General features: G+C 52.7%; 9 non-coding genes across 9 annotated transcripts; 6 read left to right on the top strand and 3 right to left on the bottom strand.

The window, feature by feature from the left end:
• Nucleotides 1-650: 650 nt before the first annotated feature.
• TRNAG-GCC (transfer RNA glycine (anticodon GCC)) lies at nt 651-721 on the top strand. The gene has a single exon. It is a non-coding gene; the product is annotated as a tRNA-Gly (tRNA).
• Nucleotides 722-2,894: 2,173 nt separating this feature from the next.
• On the top strand, nt 2,895-2,965 carry TRNAG-GCC (transfer RNA glycine (anticodon GCC)). Its single transcript has one exon. It is a non-coding gene; the product is annotated as a tRNA-Gly (tRNA).
• Nucleotides 2,966-3,361: 396 nt separating this feature from the next.
• TRNAN-GUU (transfer RNA asparagine (anticodon GUU)) lies at nt 3,362-3,435 on the bottom strand. The gene has a single exon. It is a non-coding gene; the product is annotated as a tRNA-Asn (tRNA).
• Nucleotides 3,436-5,588: 2,153 nt separating this feature from the next.
• On the bottom strand, nt 5,589-5,662 carry TRNAN-GUU (transfer RNA asparagine (anticodon GUU)). The gene has a single exon. It is a non-coding gene; the product is annotated as a tRNA-Asn (tRNA).
• A 3,937-nt stretch (nt 5,663-9,599) lies between these two features.
• Nucleotides 9,600-9,670, top strand: TRNAG-GCC (transfer RNA glycine (anticodon GCC)). The gene has a single exon. It is a non-coding gene; the product is annotated as a tRNA-Gly (tRNA).
• A 2,157-nt stretch (nt 9,671-11,827) lies between these two features.
• On the top strand, nt 11,828-11,898 carry TRNAG-GCC (transfer RNA glycine (anticodon GCC)). The gene has a single exon. It is a non-coding gene; the product is annotated as a tRNA-Gly (tRNA).
• A 4,403-nt stretch (nt 11,899-16,301) lies between these two features.
• TRNAG-GCC (transfer RNA glycine (anticodon GCC)) lies at nt 16,302-16,372 on the top strand. The gene has a single exon. It is a non-coding gene; the product is annotated as a tRNA-Gly (tRNA).
• A 71-nt stretch (nt 16,373-16,443) lies between these two features.
• On the bottom strand, nt 16,444-16,515 carry TRNAW-CCA (transfer RNA tryptophan (anticodon CCA)). The gene has a single exon. It is a non-coding gene; the product is annotated as a tRNA-Trp (tRNA).
• Nucleotides 16,516-18,529: 2,014 nt separating this feature from the next.
• TRNAG-GCC (transfer RNA glycine (anticodon GCC)) lies at nt 18,530-18,600 on the top strand. The gene has a single exon. It is a non-coding gene; the product is annotated as a tRNA-Gly (tRNA).
• The last annotated feature ends 2,114 nt before the right edge of the window (nt 18,601-20,714 follow it).

The following is a 20,714-nucleotide window of genomic DNA, read 5'->3' as shown; positions in this document are numbered from 1 at the left end:
GCAGAGACATGAGGGTTCTCAGGGAAAGCCCTCCCAGGAGTGTTGAAGGGCAGGACGTGAAACACAGCAATCCCGGAATGGCCTGGTCTAAGATGCCTGTGCAATAGGCCTGGCCCTAGGCTTCCGGGGCTCCTCCTCGGCAGAGGCCCCAGTGGTATGAGCCCGACCAGGGCTGTGCCCGACCAGGGCTGTAGGGCGCGTTGGGAGCGCGTTAGGGACGCGAAAGAGGGCGCAGGGCGCAGAACTCTGCCCGTTTCTCCCCAGGATTTTGGGGAGGACAGGGAATCTGGCCAGGTCAGTGACTAGGCTTTCCCAGAAGGAAAGTCCAGTGACAGTGGCATGTTGTGAAACACAAGATTGCTGGTGGTCTGGAGGGTGCTTTCTGTCAGCCACTTCTCCCGGGAGCAGCCAGAGAGCAGGCTGATGTCGTGCTCTGTCAAGCACAACACTGGCCCCAAACCACTGTCCTTAGCAAAAGCAGAAACATTCATAGTTTCAGTCTCCTGCATCTGATTCCTGCCATCAGCATGTGAACGTTTGGCAGTCCAAGGCTTGCCATGCAAACTTTGTTCATAGGTGTCCCATGCGAATGCATGGGCCTCATCACTACTGTCTACGGCAGGGCTCTCTGCTCAGCCTATGTAAGTGAAGCATTGGTGGTTCAGTGGTAGAATTCTCGCCTGCCACGCGGGAGGCCCGGGTTCGATTCCCGGCCAATGCAAAGCGCCCTTCTTTTGGCTTTGCTTTAGAAGTCAGAGATATAGACTTGGTGGGGAAAAAAATGTCAAAGAGTGACCCCGACGTGATTTGAACACGCAACCTTCTGATCTGGAGTCAGACGCGCTACCGCTGCACCACGAGGTCCCTGTGCATGCAGTTCTCAGCCCCGGATCAAGAAATGCTTCTGTGCCTTTTATTGGCCCTCAGTACGCCTGTGGTTAAAGTAGAAGGCATGGTGGCCCGTTTCCAGTCTTATTGGTGGAAATGACTAGAGGTGAAGAGATGAGAGAAGATAGAAATGTTGAGATAGAGCATGTCACGCAGGCAAAGCGAGAGCTCTAAGAGCAAAGCCAGACAGCTGTGTTTTAATTCAGGACTTGATGTAGGCAAAAGCATACGTTCCTGGGTGGGCTTGAACCACCAACCTTTCAGTTAACAGCCGAACGCGCTAACCGATTGCGCCACAGAGACCAACCACCGCAGTGAGCGTGTTGGGACTCAATATATGTTTTTACCTTTGTGCTCCTGCCTGCAGCTCTAAGGTCCTGGCATAAGACAGGTAGGCTTAGACTCCATTGTGACATGTCTTACTTCTCTTAGAAGAAGGTTCTGAGTTGCCAGGCAGCTTATCTTCTGCCGGGCACACTTTCCTTTGCAGGCTTTCAGGTTGTGAATCCAGCACTGCTTAGGTGTCCATGTCAGACATGAGCAGCTCATTGAGCCCCACTGTGTGTTTTTTGTGGAGATACAACTCTCAGACTAGAGGGAGCAGGCGGGAAGTGGGTGAGACTCACACAGGGTGGGTGGGGCAGTTAAAGGATGTTATCTAATAGTGTAATCGAGGAGTTGGGTTTTTTGTGCACTACACTTTAACCAGCGATTCTTTCTAAAAGGAAATCCCAGGGCAGTACCCGCAATGAGTGGCATCCCCACACCCGAGGTTGCATTGTGGTAGCTGTTCCCTGAGCCCCTGGCCCCTGTCCCCATGTCGCCCTTTCTCCTCGTGTAACTCACCTCAGGTTCGGTGGCTCTGATACTTGCTGCTTCTGCGCGATCATCCCCATGATCTGGGCCTTTGTACGAAATGTCATGTAAGATGACTTTATTCAGCACAGCGTTTGTCATTTGCTTGGTTGTCCTGTCACTGTTGGATGTTTTCTTGCGCAGACTACTGTCTAATGGTGGGAAGGCCACGAGACACGTGACTTTTCTCTTTCCTTGTTAGCATAGTTTCCTGCCACTGTCTTGTTGTGCTGCCTGCCTGTGAGACACGTGTCTTGCCCATCTCAGCTCCACTGTGGCATGTTAGATATGTCTTTGAGCAGAGTCCCGGTCCCAGAGCTGCTGCCTTCTCTGCACTCTGGCTTGTAAGACTGCAGGCAAAGGCCCTCCCTGGCCCCTCAGCCAGATAGATACATTTACCTGCAGGGCTCAGCTTTGGTGAAAGATATTGGCGAGAGAGAGGAAAGGGGACGGCCCGTGGTGCACCCCCTATTTTGCATAGAACCACAGCCTCCTGGGAGGGCAGAGACATGAGGGTTCTCAGGGAAAGCCCTCCCAGGAGTGTTGAAGGGCAGGACGTGAAACACAGCAATCCCGGAATGGCCTGGTCTAAGATGCCTGTGCAATAGGCCTGGCCCTAGGCTTCCGGGGCTCTTCCTCGGCAGAGGCCCCAGTGGTATGAGCCCGACCAGGGCTGTGCCCGACCAGGGCTGTAGGGCGCGTTGGGAGCGCGTTAGGGACGCGAAAGAGGGCGCAGGGCGCAGAACTCTGCCCGTTTCTCCCCAGGATTTTGGGGAGGACAGGGAATCTGGCCAGGTCAGTGACTAGGCTTTCCCAGAAGGAAAGTCCAGTGACAGTGGCATGTTGTGAAACACAAGATTGCTGGTGGTCTGGAGGGTGCTTTCTGTCAGCCACTTCTCCCGGGAGCAGCCAGAGAGCAGGCTGATGTCGTGCTCTGTCAAGCACAACACTGGCCCCAAACCACTGTCCTTAGCAAAAGCAGAAACATTCATAGTTTCAGTCTCCTGCATCTGATTCCTGCCATCAGCATGTGAACGTTTGGCAGTCCAAGGCTTGCCATGCAAACTTTGTTCATAGGTGTCCCATGCGAATGCATGGGCCTCATCACTACTGTCTACGGCAGGGCTCTCTGTTCAGCCTATGTAAGTGAAGCATTGGTGGTTCAGTGGTAGAATTCTCGCCTGCCACGCGGGAGGCCCGGGTTCGATTCCCGGCCAATGCAAAGCGCCCTTCTTTTGGCTTTGCTTTAGAAGTCAGAGATATAGACTTGGTGGGGAAAAAAATGTCAAAGAGTGACCCCGACGTGATTTGAACACGCAACCTTCTGATCTGGAGTCAGACGCGCTACCGTTGTGCCACGAGGTCCCTGTGCATGCAGTTCTCAGCCCCGGATCAAGAAATGCTTCTGTGCCTTTTATTGGCCCTCAGTACGCCTGTGGTTAAAGTAGAAGGCTTGGTGGCCCGTTTCCAGTCCTATTGGTGGAAATGACTAGAGGTGAAGAGATGAGAGAAGATAGAAATGTTGAGATAGAGCATGTCACTCAGGCAAAGCGAGAGCTCTAAGAGCAAAGCCAGACAGCTGTGTTTTAATTCAGGACTTGATGTAGGCAAAAGCATACGTCCCTGGGTGGGCTTGAACCACCAACCTTTCGGTTAACAGCCGAACACGCTAACCGATTGCGCCACAGAGACCAACCACCGCAGTGAGCGTGTTGGGACTCAATATATGTTTTTACCTTTGTGCTTCTGCCTGCAGCTCTAAGGTCCTGGCATAAGACAGGTAGGCTTAGACTCCATTGTGACATGTCTTACTTCTCTTAGAAGAAGGTTCTGAGTTGCCAGGCAGCTTATCTTCTGCCGGGCACACTTTCCTTTGCAGGCTTTCAGGTTGTGAATCCAGCACTGCTTAGGTGTCCATGTCAGACATGAGCAGCTCATTGAGCCCCACTGTGTGTTTTTTGTGGAGATACAACTCTCAGACTAGAGGGAGCAGGCGGGAAGTGGGTGAGACTCACACAGGGTGGGTGGGGCAGTTAAAGGATGTTATCTAATAGTGTAATCGAGGAGTTGGGTTTTTTGTGCACTACACTTTAACCAGCGATTCTTTCTAAAAGGAAATCCCAGGGCAGTACCCGCAATGAGTGGCATCCCCACACCCGAGGTTGCATTGTGGTAGCTGTTCCCTGAGCCCCTAGCCCCTGTCCCCAAGTCGCCCTTTCTCCTCGTGTAACTCACCTCAGGTTCAGTGGCTCTGATACTTGCTGCTTCTGCGCGATCATCCCCATGATCTGGGCCTTTGTACGAAATGTCATGTAAGATGACTTTATTCAGCACAGCGTTTGTCATTTGCTTGGTTGTCCTGTCACTGTTGGATGTTTTCTTGCGCAGACTACTGTCTAATGGTGGGAAGGCCACGAGACACGTGACTTTTCTCTTTCCTTGTTAGCATAGTTTCCTGCCACTGTCTTGTTGTGCTGCCTGCCTGTGAGACACGTGTCTTGCCCATCTCAGCTCCACTGTGGCATGTTAGATATGTCTTTGAGCAGAGTCCCGGTCCCAGAGCTGCTGCCTTCTCTGCACTCTGGCTTGTAAGACTGCAGGCAAAGGCCCTCCCTGGCCCCTCAGCCAGATAGATACATTTACCTGCAGGGCTCAGCTTTGGTGAAAGATATTGGCGAGGGAGAGGAAAGGGGACGGCCCGTGGTGCACCCCCTATTTTGCATAGAACCACAGCCTCCTGGGAGGGCAGAGACATGAGGGTTCTCAGGGAAAGCCCTCCCAGGAGTGTTGAAGGGCAGGACGTGAAACACAGCAATCCCGGAATGGCCTGGTCTAAGATGCCTGTGCAATAGGCCTGGCCCTAGGCTTCCGGGGCTCCTCCTCGGCAGAGGCCCCAGTGGTATGAGCCCGACCAGGGCTGTAGGGCGCGTTGGGAGCGCGTTAGGGACGCGAAAGAGGGCGCAGGGCGCAGAACTCTGCCCGTTTCTCCCCAGGATTTTGGGGAGGACAGGGAATCTGGCCAGGTCAGTGACTAGGCTTTCCCAGAAGGAAAGTCCAGTGACAGTGGCATGTTGTGAAACACAAGATTGCTGGTGGTCTGGAGGGTGCTTTCTGTCAGCCACTTCTCCCGGGAGCAGCCAGAGAGCAGGCTGATGTCGTGCTCTGTCAAGCACAACACTGGCCCCAAACCACTGTCCTTAGCAAAAGCAGAAACATTCATAGTTTCAGTCTCCTGCATCTGATTCCTGCCATCAGCATGTGAACGTTTGGCAGTCCAAGGCTTGCCATGCAAACTTTGTTCATAGGTGTCCCATGCGAATGCATGGGCCTCATCACTACTGTCTACGGCAGGGCTCTCTGCTCAGCCTATGTAAGTGAAGCATTGGTGGTTCACTGGTAGAATTCTCGCCTGCCACGCGGGAGGCCCGGGTTCGATTCCGGCCAATGCAAAGCGCCCTTATTTTGGCTTTGCTTTAGAAGTCAGAGATATGGACTTGGTGGGGAAAAAAATGTCAAAGAGTGACCCCGACGTGATTTGAACACGCAACCGTCTGATCTGGAGTCAGACGCGCTACCGTTGCGCCACGAGGTCCCTGTGCATGCAGTTCTCAGCCCCGGATCAAGAAATGCTTCTGTGCCTTTTATTGGCCCTCAGTACGCCTGTGGTTAAAGTAGAAGGCTTTGTGTCCCGTTTCCAGTCCTATTGGTGGAAATGACTAGAGGTGAAGAGATGAGAGAAGATAGAAATGTTGAGATAGATCATGTCACGCAGGCAAAGCGAGAGCTCTAAGAGCAAAGCCAGACAGCTGTGTTTAAATTCAGGACTTGATGTAGACAAAAGCATACGTCCCTGGGTGGGCTTGAACCACCAACCTTTCGGTTAACAGCCGAACGCGCTAACCGATTGCGCCACAGAGACCAACCACCGCAGTGAGCGTGTTGGGACTCAATATATGTTTTTACCTTTGTGCTCCTGCCTGCAGCTCTAATGTCCTGGCATAAGACAGGTAGGCTTAGACTCCATTGTGACATGTCTTACTTCTCTTAGAAGAAGGTTCTGAGTTGCCAGGCAGCTTATCTTCTGCCGGGCACACTTTCCTTTGCAGGCTTTCAGGTTGTGAATCCAGCACTGCTTAGGTGTCCATGTCAGACATGAGCAGCTCATTGAGCCCCACTGTGTGTTTTTTGTGGAGATACAACTCTCAGACTAGAGGGAGCAGGCGGGAAGTGGGTGAGACTCACACAGGGTGGGTGGGGCAGTTAAAGGATGTTATCTAATAGTGTAATCGAGGAGTTGGGTTTTTTGTGCACTACACTTTAACCAGCGATTCTTTCTAAAAGGAAATCCCAGGGCAGTACCCGCAATGAGTGGCATCCCCACACCCGAGGTTGCATTGTGGTAGCTGTTCCCTGAGCCCATAGCCCCTGTCCCCATGTCGCCCTTTCTCCTCGTGTAACTCACCCCAGGTTCGGTGGCTCTGATACTTGCTGCTTCTGCTGCGCGATCATCCCCATGATCTGGGCCTTTGTACGAAATGTCATGTAAGATGACTTTATTCAGCACGGCGTTTGTCATTTGCTTGGTTGTCCTGTCACTGTTGGATGTTTTCTTGCGCAGACTACTGTCTAATGGTGGGAAGGCCACGAGACACGTGACTTTTCTCTTTCCTTGTTAGCATAGTTTCCTGCCACTGTCTTGGTGTGCTGCCAGCCTGTGAGACACGTGTCTTGCCCATCTCAGCTCCACTGTGGCATGTTAGATATGTCTTTGAGCAGAGTCCCGGTCCCAGAGCTGCTGCCTTCTCTGCACTCTGGCTTGTAAGACTGCAGGCAAAGGCCCTCCCTGGCCCCTCAGCCAGATAGATACATTTACCTGCAGGGCTCAGCTTTGGTGAAAGATATTGGCGAGAGAGAGGAAAGGGGACGGCCCGTGGTGCACCCCCTATTTTGCATAGAACCACAGCCTCCTGGGAGGGCAGAGACATGAGGGTTCTCAGGGAAAGTCCTCCCAGGAGTGTTGAAGGGCAGGGCGTGAAACACAGCAATCCCGGAATGGCCTGGTCTAAGATGCCTGTAAAATAGGCCTGGCCCTAGGCTTCCGGGGCTCTTCCTCGGCAGAGGCCCCAGTGGTATGAGCCCGACCAGGGCTGTGCCCGACCAGGGCTGTAGGGCGCGTTGGGAGCGCGTTAGGGACGCGAAAGAGGGCGCAGGGCGCAGAACTCTGCCCGTTTCTCCCCAGGATTTTGGGGAGGACAGGGAATCTGGCCAGGTCAGTGACTAGGCTTTCCCAGAAGGAAAGTCCAGTGACAGTGGCATGTTGTGAAACACAAGATTGCTGGTGGTCTGGAGGGTGCTTTCTGTCAGCCACTTCTCCCGGGAGCAGCCAGAGAGCAGGCTGATGTCGTGCTCTGTCAAGCACAACACTGGCCCCAAACCACTGTCCTTAGCAAAAGCAGAAACATTCATAGTTTCAGTCTCCTGCATCTGATTCCTGCCATCAGCATGTGAACGTTTGGCAGTCCAAGGCTTGCCATGCAAACTTTGTTCATAGGTGTCCCATGCGAATGCATGGGCCTCATCACTACTGTCTACGGCAGGGCTCTCTGCTCAGCCTATGTAAGTGAAGCATTGGTGGTTCAGTGGTAGAATTCTCGCCTGCCACGCGGGAGGCCCGGGTTTGATTCCCAGCCAATGCAAAGCGCCCTTCTTTTGGCTTTGCTTTAGAAGTCAGAGATATAGACTTGGTGGGGAAAAAAATGTCAAAGAGTGACCCCGACGTGATTTGAACACGCAACAGTCTGATCTGGAGTCAGACGCGCTACCGTTGCGCCACGAGGTCCCTGTGCATGCAGTTCTCAGCCCCGGATCAAGAAATGCTTCTGTGCCTTTTATTGGCCCTCAGTACGCCTGTGGTTAAAGTAGAAGGCTTTGTGTCCCGTTTCCAGTCCTATTGGTGGAAATGACTAGAGGTGAAGAGATGAGAGAAGATAGAAATGTTGAGATAGAGCATGTCACGCAGGCAAAGCGAGAGCTCTAAGAGCAAAGCCAGACATCTGTGTTTTAATTCAGGACTTGATGTAGACAAAAGCATACGTCCCTGGGTGGGCTTGAACCACCAACCTTTCGGTTAACAGCCGAACGCGCTAACTGATTGCGCCACAGAGACCAACCACCGCAGTGAGCGTGTTGGGACTCAATATATGTTTTTACCTTTGTGCTCCTGCCTGCAGCTCTAATGTCCTGGCATAAGACAGGTAGGCTTAGACTCCATTGTGACATGTCTTACTTCTCTTAGAAGAAGGTTCTGAGTTGCCAGGCAGCTTATCTTCTGCCGGGCACACTTTCCTTTGCAGGCTTTCAGGTTGTGAATCCAGCACTGCTTAGGTGTCCATGTCAGACATGAGCAGCTCATTGAGCCCCACTGTGTGTTTTTTGTGGAGATACAACTCTCAGACTAGAGGGAGCAGGCGGGAAGTGGGTGAGACTCACACAGGGTGGGTGGGGCAGTTAAAGGATGTTATCTAATAGTGTAATCGAGGAGTTGGGTTTTTTGTGCACTACACTTTAACCAGCGATTCTTTCTAAAAGGAAATCCCAGGGCAGTACCCGCAATGAGTGGCATCCCCACACCCGAGGTTGCATTGTGGTAGCTGTTCCCTGAGCCCATAGCCCCTGTCCCCATGTCGCCCTTTCTCCTCGTGTAACTCACCCCAGGTTCGGTGGCTCTGATACTTGCTGCTTCTGCTGCGCGATCATCCCCATGATCTGGGCCTTTGTACGAAATGTCATGTAAGATGACTTTATTCAGCACGGCGTTTGTCATTTGCTTGGTTGTCCTGTCACTGTTGGATGTTTTCTTGCGCAGACTACTGTCTAATGGTGGGAAGGCCACGAGACACGTGACTTTTCTCTTTCCTTGTTAGCATAGTTTCCTGCCACTGTCTTGGTGTGCTGCCTGCCTGTGAGACACGTGTCTTGCCCATATCAGCTCCACTGTGGCATGTTAGATATGTCTTTGAGCAGAGTCCCGGTCCCAGAGCTGCTGCCTTCTCTGCACTCTGGCTTGTAAGACTGCAGGCAAAGGCCCTCCCTGGCCCCTCAGCCAGATAGATACATTTACCTGCAGGGCTCAGCTTTGGTGAAAGATATTGGCGAGAGAGAGGAAAGGGGACGGCCCGTGGTGCACCCCCTATTTTGCATAGAACCACAGCCTCCTGGGAGGGCAGAGACATGAGGGTTCTCAGGGAAAGCCCTCCCAGGAGTGTTGAAGGGCAGGACGTGAAACACAGCAATCCCGGAATGGCCTGGTATAAGATGCCTGTGCAATAGGCCTGGCCCTAGGCTTCCGGGGCTCTTCCTCGGCAGAGGCCCCAGTGGTATGAGCCCGACCAGGGCTGTAGGGCGCGTTGGGAGCGCGTTAGGGACGCGAAAGAGGGCGCAGGGCGCAGAACTCTGCCCGTTTCTCCCCAGGATTTTGGGGAGGACAGGGAATCTGGCCAGGTCAGTGACTAGGCTTTCCCAGAAGGAAAGTCCAGTGACAGTGGCATGTTGTGAAACACAAGATTGCTGGTGGTCTGGAGGGTGCTTTCTGTCAGCCACTTCTCCAGGGAGCAGCCAGAGAGCAGGCTGATGTCGTGCTCTGTCAAGCACAACACTGGCCCCAAACCACTGTCCTTAGCAAAAGCAGAAACATTCATAGTTTCAGTCTCCTGCATCTGATTCCTGCCATCAGCATGTGAACGTTTGGCAGTCCAAGGCTTGCCATGCAAACTTTGTTCATAGGTGTCCCATGCGAATGCATGGGCCTCATCACTACTGTCTACGGCAGGGCTCTCTGCTCAGCCTATGTAAGTGAAGCATTGGTGGTTCAGTGGTAGAATTCTCGCCTGCCACGCGGGAGGCCCGGGTTCGATTCCCGGCCAATGCAAAGCGCCCTTCTTTTGGCTTTGCTTTAGAAGTCAGAGATATAGACTTGGTGGGGAAAAAAATGTCAAAGAGTGACCCCGACGTGATTTGAACACGCAACCTTCTGATCTGGAGTCAGACGTGCTACCGTTGCGCCACGAGGTCCCTGTGCATGCAGTTCTCAGCCCCGGATCAAGAAATGCTTCTGTGCCTTTTATTGGCCCTCAGTACGCCTGTGGTTAAAGTAGAAGGCTTGGTGGCCCGTTTCCAGTCTTATTGGTGGAAATAACTAGAGGTGAAGAGATGAGAGAAGATAGAAATGTTGAGATAGAGCATGTCACGCAGGCAAAGCGAGAGCTCTAAGAGCAAAGCCAGACAGCTGTGTTTTAATTCAGGACTTGATGTAGGCAAAAGCATACGTTCCTGGGTGGGCTTGAACCACCAACCTTTCGGTTAACAGCCGAACGCGCTAACCGATTGCGCCACAGAGACCAACCACCGCAGTGAGAGTGTTGGGACTCAATATATGTTTTTACCTTTGTGCTCCTGCCTGCAGCTCTAAGGTCCTGGCATAAGACAGGTAGGCTTAGACTCCATTGTGACATGTCTTACTTCTCTTAGAAGAAGGTTCTGAGTTGCCAGGCAGCTTATCTTCTGCCGGGCACACTTTCCTTTGCAGGCTTTCAGGTTGTGAATCCAGCACTGCTTAGGTGTCCATGTCAGACATGAGCAGCTCATTGAGCCCCACTGTGTGTTTTTTGTGGAGATACAACTCTCAGACTAGAGGGAGCAGGCGGGAAGTGGGTGAGACTCACACAGGGTGGGTGGGGCAGTTAAAGGATGTTATCTAATAGTGTAATCGAGGAGTTGGGTTTTTTGTGCACTACACTTTAACCAGCGATTCTTTCTAAAAGGAAATCCCAGGGCAGTACCCGCAATGAGTGGCATCCCCACACCCGAGGTTGCATTGTGGTAGCTGTTCCCTGAGCCCCTAGCCCCTGTCCCCATGTCGCCCTTTCTCCTCGTGTAACTCACCTCAGGTTCGGTGGCTCTGATACTTGCTGCTTCTGCGCGATCATCCCCATGATCTGGGCCTTTGTACGAAATGTCATGTAAGATGACTTTATTCAGCACAGCGTTTGTCATTTGCTTGGTTGTCCTGTCACTGTTGGATGTTTTCTTGCGCAGACTACTGTCTAATGGTGGGAAGGCCACGAGACACGTGACTTTTCTCTTTCCTTGTTAGCATAGTTTCCTGCCACTGTCTTGTTGTGCTGCCTGCCTGTGAGACACGTGTCTTGCCCATCTCAGCTCCACTGTGGCATGTTAGATATGTCTTTGAGCAGAGTCCCGGTCCCAGAGCTGCTGCCTTCTCTGCACTCTGGCTTGTAAGACTGCAGGCAAAGGCCCTCCCTGGCCCCTCAGCCAGATAGATACATTTACCTGCAGGGCTCAGCTTTGGTGAAAGATATTGGCGAGAGAGAGGAAAGGGGACGGCCCGTGGTGCACCCCCTATTTTGCATAGAACCACAGCCTCCTGGGAGGGCAGAGACATGAGGGTTCTCAGGGAAAGCCCTCCCAGGAGTGTTGAAGGGCAGGACGTGAAACACAGCAATCCCGGAATGGCCTGGTCTAAGATGCCTGTGCAATAGGCCTGGCCCTAGGCTTCCGGGGCTCTTCCTCGGCAGAGGCCCCAGTGGTATGAGCCCGACCAGGGCTGTAGGGCGCGTTGGGAGCGCGTTAGGGACGCGAAAGAGGGCGCAGGGCGCAGAACTCTGCCCGTTTCTCCCCAGGATTTTGGGGAGGACAGGGAATCTGGCCAGGTCAGTGACTAGGCTTTCCCAGAAGGAAAGTCCAGTGACAGTGGCATGTTGTGAAACACAAGATTGCTGGTGGTCTGGAGGGTGCTTTCTGTCAGCCACTTCTCCCGGGAGCAGCCAGAGAGCAGGCTGATGTCGTGCTCTGTCAAGCACAACACTGGCCCCAAACCACTGTCCTTAGCAAAAGCAGAAACATTCATAGTTTCAGTCTCCTGCATCTGATTCCTGCCATCAGCATGTGAACGTTTGGCAGTCCAAGGCTTGCCATGCAAACTTTGTTCATAGGTGTCCCATGCGAATGCATGGGCCTCATCACTACTGTCTACGGCAGGGCTCTCTGCTCAGCCTATGTAAGTGAAGCATTGGTGGTTCAGTGGTAGAATTCTCGCCTGCCACGCGGGAGGCCCGGGTTCGATTCCCGGCCAATGCAAAGCTCCCTTCTTTTGGCTTTGCTTTAGAAGTCAGAGATATAGACTTGGTGGGGAAAAAAATGTCAAAGAGTGACCCCGACGTGATTTGAACACGCAACCTTCTGATCTGGAGTCAGACGCGCTACCGTTGCGCCACAAGGTCCCTGTGCATGCAGTTCTCAGCCCCGGATCAAGAAATGCTTCTGTGCCTTTTATTGGCCCTCAGTACGCCTGTGGTTAAAGTAGAAGGCTTGGTGTCCCGTTTCCAGTCCTATTGGTGGAAATGACTAGAGGTGAAGAGATGAGAGAAGATAGAAATGTTGAGATAGAGCATGTCACTCAGGCAAAGCGAGAGCTCTAAGAGCAAAGCCAGACAGCTGTGTTTTAATTCAGGACTTGATGTAGGCAAAAGCATACGTCCCTGGGTGGACTTGAACCACCAACCTTTCGGCTAACAGCCAAACGCACTAACCGATTGCGCCACAGAGACCAACCACCGCAGTGAGCGTGTTGGGACTCAATATATGTTTTTACCTTTGTGCTCCTGCCTGCAGCTCTAAGGTCCTGGCATAAGACAGGTAGGCTTAGACTCCATTGTGACATGTCTTACTTCTCTTAGAAGAAGGTTCTGAGTTGCCAGGCAGCTTATCTTCTGCCGGGCACACTTTCCTTTGCAGGCTTTCAGGTTGTGAATCCAGCACTGCTTAGGTGTCCATGTCAGACATGAGCAGCTCATTGAGCCCCACTGTGTGTTTTTTGTGGAGATACAACTCTCAGACTAGAGGGAGCAGGCGGGAAGTGGGTGAGACTCACACAGGGTGGGTGGGGCAGTTAAAGGATGTTATCTAATAGTGTAATCGAGGAGTTGGGTTTTTTGTGCAATACACTTTAACCAGCGATTCTTTCTAAAAGGAAATCCCAGGGCAGTACCCGCAATGAGTGGCATCCCCACACCCGAGGTTGCATTGTGGTAGCTGTTCCCTGAGCCCCTAGCCCCTGTCCCCATGTCGCCCTTTCTCCTCGTGTAACTCACCTCAGGTTCGGTGGCTCTGATACTTGCTGCTTCTGCGCGATCATCCCCATGATCTGGGCCTTTGTACGAAATGTCATGTAAGATGACTTTATTCAGCACAGCGTTTGTCATTTGCTTGGTTGTCCTGTCACTGCTGGATGTTTTCTTGCGCAGACTACTGTCTAATGGTGGGAAGGCCACGAGACACGTGACTTTTCTCTTTCCTTGTTAGCATAGTTTCCTGCCACTGTCTTGTTGTGCTGCCTGCCTGTGAGACATGTGTCTTGCCCATCTCAGCTCCACTGTGGCATGTTAGATATGTCTTTGAGCAGAGTCCCGGTCCCAGAGCTGCTGCCTTCTCTGCACTCTGGCTTGTAAGACTGCAGGCAAAGGCCCTCCCTGGCCCCTCAGCCAGATAGATACATTTACCTGCAGGGCTCAGCTTTGGTGAAAGATATTGGCGAGAGAGAGGAAAGGGGACGGCCCGTGGTGCACCCCCTATTTTGCATAGAACCACAGCCTCCTGGGAGGGCAGAGACATGAGGGTTCTCAGGGAAAGCCCTCCCAGGAGTGTTGAAGGGCAGGACGTGAAACACAGCAATCCCGGAATGGCCTGGTCTAAGATGCCTGTGCAATAGGCCTTGCCCTAGGCTTCCGGGGCTCTTCCTCGGCAGAGGCCCAAGTGGTATGAGCCCGACCAGGGCTGTAGGGCGCGTTGGGAGCGCGTTAGGGACGCGAAAGAGGGCGCAGGGCGCAGAACTCTGCCCGTTTCTCCCCAGGATTTTGGGGAGGAGAGGGAATCTGGCCAGGTCAGTGACTAGGCTTTCCCAGAAGGAAAGTCCAGTGACAGTGGCATGTTGTGAAACACAAGATTGCTGGTGGTCTGGAGGGTGCTTTCTGTCAGCCACTTCTCCCGGGAGCAGCCAGAGAGCAGGCTGATGTCGTGCTCTGTCAAGCACAACACTGGCCCCAAACCACTGTCCTTAGCAAAAGCAGAAACATTCATAGTTTCAGTCTCCTGCATCTGATTCCTGCCATCAGCATGTGAACGTTTGGCAGTCCAAGGCTTGCCATGCAAACTTTGTTCATAGGTGTCCCATGCGAATGCATGGGCCTCATCACTACTGTCTACGGCAGGGCTCTCTGCTCAGTCTATGTAAGTGAAGCATTGGTGGTTCAGTGGTATAATTCTCGCCTGCCACGCGGGAGGCCCGGGTTCGATTCCCGGCCAATGCAAAGCGCCCTTCTTTTAGCTTTGCTTTAGAAGTCAGAGATATAGACTTGGTGGGCAAAAAAATTTCAAAGAGTGACCCCGACGTGATTTGAACACGCAACCTTTTGATCTGGAGTCAGACGCGCTACCGTTGCACCACGAGGTCCCTGTGCATGCAGTTCTCAGCCCCGGATCAAGAAATGCTTCTGTGCCTTTTATTGGCCCTCAGTACGCCTGTGGTTAAGTAGAAGGCTTGGTGTCCCGTTTCCAGTCCTATTGGTGGAAATGACTAGAGGTGAAAAGATGAGAGAAGATAGAAATGTTGAGATAGAGCATGTCACGCAGGCAAAGCGAGAGCTCTAAGAGCAAAGCCTGACAGCTGTGTTTTAATTCAGGACTTGATGTAGGCAAAAGCATACGTCCCTGGGTGGGCTTGAACCACCAACCTTTCGATTAACAGCCGAACGCGCTAACCGATTGCGCCACAGAGACCAACCACCGCAGTGAGCGTGTTGGGACTCAATATATGTTTTTACCTTTGTGCTCCTGCCTGCAGCTCTAAGGTCCTGGCATAAGACAGGTAGGCTTAGACTCCATTGTGACATGTCTTACTTCTCTTAGAAGAAGGTTCTGAGTTGCCAGGCAGCTTATCTTCTGCCGGGCACACTTTCCTTTGCAGGCTTTCAGGTTGTGAATCCAGCACTGCTTAGGTGTCCATGTCAGACATGAGCAGCTCATTGAGCCCCACTGTGTGTTTTTTGTGGAGATACAACTCTCAGACTAGAGGGAGCAGGCGGGAAGTGGGTGAGACTCACACAGGGTGGGTGGGGCAGTTAAAGGATGTTATCTAATAGTGTAATCGAGGAGTTGGGTTTTTTGTGCACTACACTTTAACCAGCGATTCTTTCTAAAAGGAAATCCCAGGGCAGTACCCGCAATGAGTGGCATCCCCACACCCGAGGTTGCATTGTGGTAGCTGTTCCCTGAGCCCATAGCCCCTGTCCCCATGTCGCCCTTTCTCCTCGTGTAACTCACCCCAGGTTCGGTGGCTCTGATACTTGCTGCTTCTGCTGCGCGATCATCCCCATGATCTGGGCCTTTGTACGAAATGTCATGTAAGATGACTTTATTCAGCACGGCGTTTGTCATTTGCTTGGTTGTCCTGTCACTGTTGGATGTTTTCTTGCGCAGAGTACTGTCTAATGGTGGGAAGGCCACGAGACACGTGACTTTTCTCTTTCCTTGTTAGCATAGTTTCCTGCCACTGTCTTGGTGTGCTGCCAGCCTGTGAGACACGTGTCTTGCCCATCTCAGCTCCACTGTGGCATGTTAGATATGTCTTTGAGCAGAGTCCCGGTCCCAGAGCTGCTGCCTTCTCTGCACTCTGGCTTGTAAGACTGCAGGCAAAGGCCCTCCCTGGCCCCTCAGCCAGATAGATACATTTACCTGCAGGGCTCAGCTTTGGTGAAAGATATTGGCGAGAGAGAGGAAAGGGGACGGCCCGTGGTGCACCCCCTATTTTGCATAGAACCACAGCCTCCTGGGAGGGCAGAGACATGAGGGTTCTCAGGGAAAGCCCTCCCAGGAGTGTTGAAGGGCAGGACGTGAAACACAGCAATCCCGGAATGGCCTGGTCTAAGATGCCTGTGCAATAGGCCTGGCCCTAGGCTTCCGGGGCTCCTCCTCGGCAGAGGCCCCAGTGGTATGAGCCCGACCAGGGCTGTGCCCGACCAGGGCTGTAGGGCGCGTTGGGAGCGCGTTAGGGACGCGAAAGAGGGCGCAGGGCGCAGAACTCTGCCCGTTTCTCCCCAGGATTTTGGGGAGGACAGGGAATCTGGCCAGGTCAGTGACTAGGCTTTCCCAGAAGGAAAGTCCAGTGACAGTGGCATGTTGTGAAACACAAGATTGCTGGTGGTCTGGAGGGTGCTTTCTGTCAGCCACTTCTCCCGGGAGCAGCCAGAGAGCAGGCTGATGTCGTGCTCTGTCAAGCACAACACTGGCCCCAAACCACTGTCCTTAGCAAAAGCAGAAACATTCATAGTTTCAGTCTCCTGCATCTGATTCCTGCCATCAGCATGTGAACGTTTGGCAGTCCAAGGCTTGCCATGCAAACTTTGTTCATAGGTGTCCCATGCGAATGCATGGGCCTCATCACTACTGTCTACGGCAGGGCTCTCTGCTCAGCCTATGTCAGTGAAGCATTGGTGGTTCAGTGGTAGAATTCTCGCCTGCCACGCGGGAGGCCCGGGTTCGATTCCCGGCCAATGCAAAGCGCCCTTCTTTTGGCTTTGCTTTAGAAGTCAGAGATATAGACTTGGTGGGGAAAAAAATGTCAAAGAGTGACCCCGACGTGATTTGAACACGCAACCTTCTGATCTGGAGTCAGACGCGCTACCGTTGCGCCACGAGGTCCCTGTGCATGCAGTTCTCAGCCCCGGATCAAGAAATGCTTCTGTGCCTTTTATTGGCCCTCAGTACACCTGTGGTTAAAGTAGAAGGCTTGGTGGCCCGTTTCCAGTCTTATTGGTGGAAATGACTAGAGGTGAAGAGATGAGAGAAGATAGAAATGTTGAGATAGAGCATGTCACGCAGGCAAAGCGAGAGCTCTAAGAGCAAAGCCAGACAGCTGTGTTTTAATTCAGGACTTGATGTAGGCAAAAGCATACGTTCCTGGGTGGGCTTGAACCACCAACCTTTCAGTTAACAGCCGAACGCGCTAACCGATTGCGCCACAGAGACCAACCACCGCAGTGAGCGTGTTGGGACTCAATATATGTTTTTACCTTTGTGCTCCTGCCTGCAGCTCTAAGGTCCTGGCATAAGACAGGTAGGCTTAGACTCCATTGTGACATGTCTTACTTCTCTTAGAAGAAGGTTCTGAGTTGCCAGGCAGCTTATCTTCTGCCGGGCACACTTTCCTTTGCAGGCTTTCAGGTTGTGAATCCAGCACTGCTTAGGTGTCCATGTCAGACATGAGCAGCTCATTGAGCCCCACTGTGTGTTTTTTGTGGAGATACAACTCTCAGACTAGAGGGAGCAGGCGGGAAGTGGGTGAGACTCACACAGGGTGGGTGGGGCAGTTAAAGGATGTTATCTAATAGTGTAATCGAGGAGTTGGGTTTTTTGTGCACTACACTTTAACCAGCGATTCTTTCTAAAAGGAAATCCCAGGGCAGTACCCGCAATGAGTGGCATCCCCACACCCGAGGTTGCATTGTGGTAGCTGTTCCCTGAGCCCCTGGCCCCTGTCCCCATGTCGCCCTTTCTCCTCGTGTAACTCACCTCAGGTTCGGTGGCTCTGATACTTGCTGCTTCTGCGCGATCATCCCCATGATCTGGGCCTTTGTACGAAATGTCATGTAAGATGACTTTATTCAGCACAGCGTTTGTCATTTGCTTGGTTGTCCTGTCACTGTTGGATGTTTTCTTGCGCAGACTACTGTCTAATGGTGGGAAGGCCACGAGACACGTGACTTTTCTCTTTCCTTGTTAGCATAGTTTCCTGCCACTGTCTTGTTGTGCTGCCTGCCTGTGAGACACGTGTCTTGCCCATCTCAGCTCCACTGTGGCATGTTAGATATGTCTTTGAGCAGAGTCCCGGTCCCAGAGCTGCTGCCTTCTCTGCACTCTGGCTTGTAAGACTGCAGGCAAAGGCCCTCCCTGGCCCCTCAGCCAGATAGATACATTTACCTGCAGGGCTCAGCTTTGGTGAAAGATATTGGCGAGAGAGAGGAAAGGGGACGGCCCGTGGTGCACCCCCTATTTTGCATAGAACCACAGCCTCCTGGGAGGGCAGAGACATGAGGGTTCTCAGGGAAAGCCCTCCCAGGAGTGTTGAAGGGCAGGACGTGAAACACAGCAATCCCGGAATGGCCTGGTCTAAGATGCCTGTGCAATAGGCCTGGCCCTAGGCTTCCGGGGCTCCTCCTCGGCAGAGGCCCCAGTGGTATGAGCCCGACCAGGGCTGTAGGGCGCGTTGGGAGCGCGTTAGGGACGCGAAAGAGGGCGCAGGGCGCAGAACTCTGCCCGTTTCTCCCCAGGATTTTGGGGAGGACAGGGAATCTGGCCAGGTCAGTGACTAGGCTTTCCCAGAAGGAAAGTCCAGTGACAGTGGCATGTTGTGAAACACAAGATTGCTGGTGGTCTGGAGGGTGCTTTCTGTCAGCCACTTCTCCCGGGAGCAGCCAGAGAGCAGGCTGATGTCGTGCTCTGTCAAGCACAACACTGGCCCCAAACCACTGTCCTTAGCAAAAGCAGAAACATTCATAGTTTCAGTCTCCTGCATCTGATTCCTGCCATCAGCATGTGAACGTTTGGCAGTCCAAGGCTTGCCATGCAAACTTTGTTCATAGGTGTCCCATGCGAATGCATGGGCCTCATCACTACTGTCTACGGCAGGGCTCTCTGCTCAGCCTATGTAAGTGAAGCATTGGTGGTTCAGTGGTAGAATTCTCGCCTGCCACGCGGGAGGCCCGGGTTCGATTCCCGGCCAATGCAAAGCGCCCTTCTTTTGGCTTTGCTTTAGAAGTCAGAGATATAGACTTGGTGGGCAAAAAAATGTCAAAGAGTGACCCCGACGTGATTTGAACACGCAACCTTTTGATCTGGAGTCAGACGCGCTACCGTTGCGCCACGAGGTCCCTGTGCATGCAGTTCTCAGCCCCGGATCAAGAAATGCTTCTGTGCCTTTTATTGGCCCTCAGTACGCCTGTGGTTAAAGTAGAAGGCTTGGTGTCCCGTTTCCAGTCCTATTGGTGGAAATGACTAGAGGTGAAGAGATGAGAGAAGATAGAAATGTTGAGATAGAGCATGTCACTCAGGCAAAGCGAGAGCTCTAAGAGCAAAGCCAGACAGCTGTGTTTTAATTCAGGACTTGATGTAGGCAAAAGCATACGTCCCTGGGTGGACTTGAACCACCAACCTTTCGGCTAACAGCCAAACGCACTAACCGATTGCGCCACAGAGACCAACCACCGCAGTGAGCGTGTTGGGACTCAATATATGTTTTTACCTTTGTGCTCCTGCCTGCAGCTCTAAGGTCCTGGCATAAGACAGGTAGGCTTAGACTCCATTGTGACATGTCTTACTTCTCTTAGAAGAAGGTTCTGAGTTGCCAGGCAGCTTATCTTCTGCCGGGCACACTTTCCTTTGCAGGCTTTCAGGTTGTGAATCCAGCACTGCTTAGGTGTCCATGTCAGACATGAGCAGCTCATTGAGCCCCACTGTGTGTTTTTTGTGGAGATACAACTCTCAGACTAGAGGGAGCAGGCGGGAAGTGGGTGAGACTCACACAGGGTGGGTGGGGCAGTTAAAGGATGTTATCTAATAGTGTAATCGAGGAGTTGGGTTTTTTGTGCACTACACTTTAACCAGCGATTCTTTCTAAAAGGAAATCCCAGGGCAGTACCCGCAATGAGTGGCATCCCCACACCCGAGGTTGCATTGTGGTAGCTGTTCCCTGAGCCCATAGCCCCTGTCCCCATGTCGCCCTTTCTCCTCGTGTAACTCACCCCAGGTTCGGTGGCTCTGATACTTGCTGCTTCTGCTGCGCGATCATCCCCATGATCTGGGCCTTTGTACGAAATGTCATGTAAGATGACTTTATTCAGCACGGCGTTTGTCATTTGCTTGGTTGTCCTGTCACTGTTGGATGTTTTCTTGCGCAGAGTACTGTCTAATGGTGGGAAGGCCACGAGACACGTGACTTTTCTCTTTCCTTGTTAGCATAGTTTCCTGCCACTGTCTTGGTGTGCTGCCAGCCTGTAAGACACGTGTCTTGCCCATCTCAGCTCCACTGTGGCATGTTAGATATGTCTTTGAGCAGAGTCCCGGTCCCAGAGCTGCTGCCTTCTCTGCACTCTGGCTTGTAAGACTGCAGGCAAAGGCCCTCCCTGGCCCCTCAGCCAGATAGATACATTTACCTGCAGGGCTCAGCTTTGGTGAAAGATATTGGCGAGAGAGAGGAAAGGGGACGGCCCGTGGTGCACCCCCTATTTTGCATAGAACCACAGCCTCCTGGGAGGGCAGAGACATGAGGGTTCTCAGGGAAAGCCCTCCCAGGAGTGTTGAAGGGCAGGACGTGAAACACAGCAATCCCGGAATGGCCTGGTCTAAGATGCCTGTGCAATAGGCCTGGCCCTAGGCTTCCGGGGCTCTTCCTCGGCAGAGGCCCCAGTGGTATGAGCCCGACCAGGGCTGTGCCCGACCAGGGCTGTAGGGCGCGTTGGGAGCGCGTTAGGGACGCGAAAGAGGGTGCAGGGCGCAGAACTCTGCCCGTTTCTCCCCAGGATTTTGGGGAGGACAGGGAATCTGGCCAGGTCAGTGACTAGGCTTTCCCAGAAGGAAAGTCCAGTGACAGTGGCATGTTGTGAAACACAAGATTGCTGGTGGTCTGGAGGGTGCTTTCTGTCAGCCACTTCTCCCGGGAGCAGCCAGAGAGCAGGCTGATGTCGTGCTCTGTCAAGCACAACACTGGCCCCAAACCACTGTCCTTAGCAAAAGCAGAAACATTCATAGTTTCAGTCTCCTGCATCTGATTCCTGCCATCAGCATGTGAATGTTTGGCAGTCCAAGGCTTGCCATGCAAACTTTGTTCATAGGTGTCCCAAGCG

This window comes from Pleurodeles waltl, chromosome 4_1 (genome assembly GCF_031143425.1).
Source record: "Pleurodeles waltl isolate 20211129_DDA chromosome 4_1, aPleWal1.hap1.20221129, whole genome shotgun sequence".
Lineage (NCBI taxonomy): Eukaryota > Metazoa > Chordata > Amphibia > Caudata > Salamandridae > Pleurodeles > Pleurodeles waltl.
This window is presented reverse-complemented; position numbering and strand designations above follow the sequence as displayed.